The sequence below is a fragment of the Pseudophryne corroboree genome, chromosome 6 (assembly GCF_028390025.1).
Source record: "Pseudophryne corroboree isolate aPseCor3 chromosome 6, aPseCor3.hap2, whole genome shotgun sequence".
In the NCBI taxonomy this organism is placed as follows: Eukaryota; Metazoa; Chordata; class Amphibia; order Anura; family Myobatrachidae; genus Pseudophryne; species Pseudophryne corroboree.
This window is the reverse complement of record NC_086449.1, coordinates 33226110-33233635: the sequence shown is the minus strand read 5'-3', so window position 1 is coordinate 33233635 and position 7526 is coordinate 33226110. Positions and strand designations below refer to the sequence as shown.

General features: G+C 46.9%; 1 protein-coding gene across 1 annotated transcript in view; it reads left to right on the top strand.

The window, feature by feature from the left end:
- The first annotated feature begins 227 nt into the window (after positions 1-227).
- Positions 228-7526, top strand: part of LOC134934789 (uncharacterized) — a 63818-nt gene continuing 56519 nt past the window's right edge. The window contains exon 1 of the mRNA XM_063930147.1: positions 228-475. The gene's annotated coding sequence lies outside the window, so the exon portion shown is untranslated. The remainder of the gene's footprint in view (positions 476-7526) is intronic.

The window sequence follows — 7526 nt, the reverse complement described above, 5'->3', positions numbered from 1 at the left end:
GGTATGAGTCTTACCCTGGATTCCAAAATCCTTTCCTTGTAATGTTAGCTTGTCCGGGCACAGTTTCCTTAACTGAGGTCTGGAGGATGGACATAGGGGGAGGAGCCAGTGAACACCAGTAGACCTAATTCTTTTCTAGAGTGCCCTATCTCCTGCGGAGCCAGTCTATTCCCTATGGTCCTTACGGAGTCCCCAGCATCCACTACGGACTACGAGAAATAGATTTACCGGTGAGTAAAATCTTATTTTTGCTATGTGTGTTTAGCTGTTTGTGTGTTTTGTCATATGTGTGTATGTATGTTTTGCTATATGTTTGTCTTTTACTATGTGAGTGTATATACAGGGCCGGCCTGACCGTTACATCGCGGAGAGTACCATATGTGGAGGGTGCTGCTGCTGCCTTCTCATGTCCTCCCGAGGTGTGCTCGCACACCTGCTGCACTGCTCAAAGAGAGAGCCTGGATCACAGGGTGAGGTGAGTGGGGAGCCAGGGAGGGAAACCACTGGGACAGGGTCGCACACTGCGGCCGCCATCTTTCTGCACCTCTGCCTTAGTCACTCTATACCTGTCACCCACTATCTCCCTGTCAGCCCTGTCTCAGTCAAAGTATAGATAGCGTGGCGAGCCACCGTGCCCGCAGCATGGCGAGCCCGCAAGGGGCTCATTTGCGCTTGCCCAGCTGTCGGTATGCCGGCGGTCGGGATTCCGGCGCCGGTATGCTGGTCGACGGGAGCCCGGCCGCCAGCATACCCTGCTACACCCGGGCAAGCGCAAATGAGCCCCTTGTGGGCTCGCCACGCTGCACGCACGGTGGCTCGCCATGCTATCTATACTTTCTCCAGGGCGCTCATGGACCCCCAAGAGGGAGAAAAGATGTCGGTATGCCGGCGGTCGGGATTCCGGCGCCAGTATGTTGATCGTTAGGAGTCCGGCCAACAGAAGACCACCCCAGTCACCCACTGTCTCCCTGTCACCCCTGCCTCAGTCACCCACTATCTCCTTGTCTCTCCTGCCTCAGTCACCCACTATTTCCCTGTCATCCCTGCCTCAGTCACCCACTATCTCCCTGTCCCCCTGGCCTCAGTCACCCACTATCTCCCTGCCACCCCTGCCTCAGTCATCTACTCTCTACTTGTCACCCCTGCCTCAGTCACCCACTATGTCCATGTCACCCCTGCCTCAGTCACCCACTATATCCCTGTCAGCTCTGCCTCAGTCATCCACTATCTCCCTGTCACCCCTGCCTCAGTCATCTACTCTCTACTTGTCATCCCGGCCTCACCAGTCACCCACTATCTCCTTGTCACCCCTGCCTCAGTCACCCACTATCTACCAGTCACTCCTGCCTTACTCGCACACTATCTCCCTGTCACCCCTGCTTCAGTCACCCACTATCTCCCTGTCACCCCTGCCTCAGTCACCAACTCTACCTGTCACCCTTGCCTCAGTCATCTACTCTCTACTTGTCACCCCTGCCTCAGTCACCCACTATGTTCATGTCACCCCTGCCTCAGTCACCCACTATCTACCTGTCACTCTTGCCTTACTTGCATACTATCTCCCTGTCTACCCTACTTCAGTCACCCACTTACAGTTTTTTTTGTGGTGCATGCGATCCCTAATTTTAGTAAGGGAGAGGGGCCCAATGTATATTGTTGCACCTGGGCCCACTATTCTCTAATTCCGCCACTTCCTTTGTCTGTCTCTGTCTCTCTCGTTGGCCCTGGTATCTCTGTCTCTCTCGCTGCCCCTGGTCTGTCTGTCTCTCTCTTGCTGCCCCTGGTCTTTCTCTCTCTCTCTCTCATGCTGCCCGTGGTCTGTGTCTCTTTCGCTGTTCCGCCATTGTGGAAATGTAAAAGCTGCAGAATGCTATGCTCCAGGCAAGGGGCGTGTGCTCATTAAAATGGGCATGACCTCACCAGAAAAGACTACCTTACACCCCAGTTTTTGGCCCTGCACCAACAGACCTTGGCCACCACAGGGAAAAAAAATATTTCACCATATTAAGCCCCACACTGCACCATATGCCCCACACTTTAATGCTCGTGATACATTATGCCCTACAGTAAAGCTTCTACACGCTGTGTGTCATGCTCGTTCCCTGGGGTTTCTTAGGCTTGCTGTCTTGCTCATTGCCAGGGATTTCATGCTCTGGGACAGGTGTCATACTCATGTCAGGGGTTTGTAATGCTTGTGGCCAGGGGAAATGCTTGTTGCCAGGGGTGTGTTATTGTTAAACATTTTAAAAAAATCAAATGTTTATTCTTACAGTGAAATTTTACATTTCTGAATTACAAAAAATAAATTGAAAAAAAGCTATGAAATTCCATAGACAAAAAACCTTACGGTTTCACAGGTCCCATTAAGGCTTCTTACACATGATCTGGCATTTCAGAAACCTGTTGTGACTCTTCCACTCAAACTCCAAAAAGCAATGAAATTCCGATTATTAAGGCTGACGCCTTAATGGACGTGTTCCTTGCGCAATACAGATATGGTATGCCATCACAGCCTGTGGGTAAGTTTAGATTCAGCACTCTCACAGAGTGAGATTGCTGTCACTCACACAATGGTGGAGCTGCTAATTCACAGATTTGTGTGCTCATTGGAATACACACATGCAGTCTATGCAACTGAAGGTCTGAGCAGTGTTGTGGAGCTCCCATCCCACACAGTGCCCACAACCATCCCATTCGGTCATCACAACAATCCCACCATTTTACAACAGCCTTCTCACTCCATACATCCATCTCATTTAGTCTACAGATTTAGCTCCCTCAAACATCTTGGTTAATTGCTAAAACTATAATACCCCATCTATGGTCTATGCATCTACACTTAATTCCCCTATACACCCCCATGCTGCCCTGTCTTCCCCAATCCCTACTGCTGTGTTCTTCCATCTGTGCTAGTCTGTACTAACTTATCTGCACCATCTGTCTTTCCCCACCTGTGCCTTGTCTGTATCACCGTTTCCTTCTCTCTGTGCTGCTCAGTGTTTCCCTCTTCAACGTCACTCTGTCTCCTCCAGTACAGGGCACACTGTCTTCTCTCCCATCTGCACCAGTTTTCTACCCATCCGTGCCAGTGTTTTCAACCCATCTGCACCATTTCCCCCATCCGCACCGCTCTGTCTCCCTTCCCATACTTACTGCTTAATCTACCCCCTATCCACACCACTCTTACCCTATTCATATAGCTGTCATCCTGAAGGTAAGTTTCGTGGGTCACTATTGGGGGGGGAGTTTCCCTATCCAACCCACCCAAGGATTGGGCCTAGCTGCCACCCCCCAAGGGGAGGTAAAAATACTTATCCCCTCCGATGTTGGGACTGTATTCCCCTCATCCATGCTGCTCTGCCTTCCTCATCCATGCCATTTCTTTCCATCTATACTGCTCTTACCCCTCCCACATCTGTGCTGCTTTTTCCCCCTCATCCACACGGCACTGTCCACCCATCCACGCAGCTGTCTCCCCACCATCTGTACCACTGTCTTTCCCCCATCTGTCTTACCCCCCCCCCCATCTACAATCAATTCAGAATTGATTGTAGATGTGCCAAATTTCGCACATCTACAATCATTTACTCTAACATGCGATGTGACGCCCAGCACAGGGCTTGTCCGCCCCGCATGTCAGGCCCTCCCCCTCCCCTCACTGGGCTCCCGGGTACGCACGCACAGTGCGGCCATTGCGCATTCGCACCCCACAAACTAATTTAGACTGCGGTCGCTGCAGTCTGAGTTATCCCGTGTTTCTTTGTCCCCACCCATCAATGCTACTTAGTCTTCCCTCGATCCACACACCCCCATCCACAATGCTCTGTCTTCTCCCTCCAATCAACAACACTCTTACCTCATCCGAGCAGCTTTGTCTTCCGCTCAGACCTTCAGTTGCATAGACTGCATGTGTGTATTCCAATGAGCACACAAATCTGTGAATTAGCAGCTCCACCATTGTGTGAGTGACAGCAATCTCACTCTGTGAGAGTGCTGAATCTAAACTTACCCACAGGCTGTGATGGCATACCATATCTGTATTGCGCAAGGAACACGTCCATTAAGGCGTCAGCCTTAATAATCGGAATTTCATTGCTTTTTGGAGTTTGAGTGGAAGAGTCACAACAGGTTTCTGAAATGCCAGATCATGTGTAAGAAGCCTTAATGGGACCTGTGAAACCGTAAGGTTTTTTGTCTATGGAATATATATATATATATATATATATATATATATATATATATATATATATATATATATATATATATATATATATATATATATATATATTGTGGCAGTATTACCAAAGATGGGGTTGATGAGCAGTGAATTCTGTGTGTGTGGCTGGAGGGATCCACTCAGAGGCATAACTCTGGGAGGCAACGGAGTCATCTGCCGCCGGGCTCCTGCTCTGAAGGGGGCACCTCTACTCCCATTCTGTGACACCATTGAATTAAGTTAATTGATAGCTGCCACTATCTTTTCAGTGGCTGACTTCATGAGTATTATTAATGACTGTCTCTTAATAAAAGTTTACTATATTTTAATTATAGTACAAATATATCCATGTGCATACACATATACATATATAAACACACACACACACACACACACACACACACACAATATATATACATGCGTATATATACGTGACTGTATGTATGTATATATACATATATATATGTATGAATGTTTAATATGCTACGTGTATATGTATATACACACACACACACACAGACACACTAGTTTTACGGACCCAGCACATACTGGGTCACCTCAGTCCCCACCCCCGTGCTTGGCTCCACCCAGTTCTGGAAACCCCCCCATGCAAATCCTGCGCTTGCCACAGGACCCGGCAGCGGTGGTAGCGATGGGCGGCAGCGCATGCGCAGCAGGACATCAGGGTATTTTTTTACGAAAAATACCTTGATGATGCTGTGGAGAGGCATCGCAGGGACAGAGCTTTCTCGCAAACTCTTTCCCTGCATGCGATAATTGATACATCCATGTAGTTTTGAACTGTTTTGGGTGTTTTTTCCGTAACATGACCAGGAACCTCAATTAGTGTACCGTGTCCCCTTGCATGGCTCGTACAGGTTACCATTCCCAATCGTAGTCCACAAGGATGGTAAAGTATGAAAAATTAAATCATTTTTTTTTAAACAAAAGCCATGTCGTCCTTTTCATGTGTCGACCTGTCATGTGTCGACCATCTCCATGTGTCTACCATGTGTCCATGTCGACCATGTCATGGTTGACCAGCCAAACGCATACCAGAAAAAAAAAGTGTTTATTTTGCTGAAGCCCAAGCCTATGACTGGCTTGTTAATGCAAGGTGTGGCTAATCTAGGAGGTCATTCCGAGTTGATTGCACGTAGCAACTTTTTGCTGCCAGTGTGATCAACTAGATACCGCCTATGAGGGAGTGTATTTTTGCATAGCAAGGCAGCGATCGCTTGTGCAGCCGAGCTATGCAAAAATATTTTGTGCAGTTTCTAAATAGCTCTGGAGTTACTACTGCAATGTCTTCAGCCTGTCAGGTTCTGGATTTGATGTCAGACACCCGCTGTGCAAACGCCTGGACATGCCTGTGTTCACTGCACCACTCCCAGAAAACGGTCAGTTGACGCCCCAGAACGCCTTCCTCCTGTCAATCTTCCTGCGATCACGGTATCGATCGCTTTCATCGTTCATGCGCATAACCGACCCGTTCACACCGCTGAGTAAAACAGCAGCATGCAAACGGGTCGGAATGACCCCTCAAGTGCTGTGTGGACAATTTATTTTGCAAAGAGACAGTTAATGAGAAAGTGCTTTGTTATATGTTCGTTATGTTAATGCCACATGAAGAAAATTGTTTTGCTGTATACATTTGAATAGAAAAGTGTGCTGCAAGTGAAAACAAAAGCAGTTGCAGTGTTTGCTATGCTGATAATACATTTGAAAGCCACGTCTGTGTTGTTTGCAAATAATTATGGAACATAAAAAAAAATATGCTAACAGGAAAATTATATGACCTGCTATTCTTATGCTGGGTACACACCTATAGATATATCTGCAGATCAATTGATCTGCAGATATATCTATGGATGGACCAAGCAGTGTGTTGTGCATACACACTGCCCGATCCTTCGTGACTGACCTCATAAACTGGGCGGGCATATACTTGCACCCGCCCAGTTCAGCGGGTCAATCACCACTGACCACCCATACACACACAACGATGCCCCAATATATCTGTAGATATATTGTCATTGTGAGTGCTGCAGGGCTGACGCGATATGTCTGTGAATGATGGCGTTCTCAAACATACAGTATCATTGGTACACACTGGCCGACGGACCAGTGATATATCGGCCAGTGTATACCCAGCATTAGTCACTCTCAAACTAGAAAGTCAGAAATCACAGACTATTGTGAACAGTCATGAAATAAAGATGGTGTGAATGAAAATGATATTGAGTTGTATGTTTAGTGTAACTCTTTTCAAAGTGATGCATTGTAAAGAGATTTTACAAAGAAAGAGACGTTGGCCCTCATTCCGAGTTGATCGCTAGCTGCTTTCAGTCGCAGCTCGGCAATCAGGCTAAAAACCAGCAATTAAGCGCATGCGTATGGGCCGCAGTGCGCACACGTGAAGTACTTTCACACAAAACTAAGCAGTTTTACACAAGGTCTAGCGGCGCTTTTTAGTCGCTCTGCTGATCGGTGAGTGATTGACAGGAAAGGGGTGTTTCTGGGAGGTAACTGGCCGTTTTCCGGGAGTGTGCTAAAAAATGCAGTCGTGTCAGATGAAAACGCAGGCGTGCCTGGAGAAATGGGGGAGTGGCTGGCCAAACGCAGGGCGTGTTTGCAGGGCCGAAACTAGGATTGCTCTCACCCGGGGCAAGACAGTAAATTTGCACCCCCCAAAAAAAAAAAATATATAAATATATATATATATATATATATATATATATATATATATTTTTTTTTTAAATAAATAAATAAAAAAACCTAAATTAAATAAAATAAAATAAAAAATTAAAATAAAAAAGATAATTATAATTAAAATACAATCATATTTATAATCCCACACGTTACACCACAGAGGAGCTACTTATACATGTTACACGTTACAACAGTTTATACACGTTACACCGCAGAGGAGACACTTATACACGTTACACGTTACAACAGCTTATGGTGGTCATTCCGAGTTGTTCGCTCTGTAAATTTTTTCGCATTGCAGCGATTTTCCGCTTAGTGCGCATGCGCAATGTTCGCACTGCGACTGCGCCAAGTAAATTTGCTATGCAGTTAGGTATTTTACTCACGGCTTTTTCTTCGTTCAGGCGATCGGAGTGTGATTGACAGGAAGTGGGTGTTTCTGGGCGGAAACTGGCCGTTTTATGGGTGTGTGTGAAAAAACGCTACCGTTTCTGGGAAAAACGCGGGAGTGGCTGGAGAAACGGAGGAGTGTCTTGGCGAACGCTGGGTGTGTTTATGACGTCAAACCAGGGCCCTCATTCCGAGTTGTTCGCTCGGT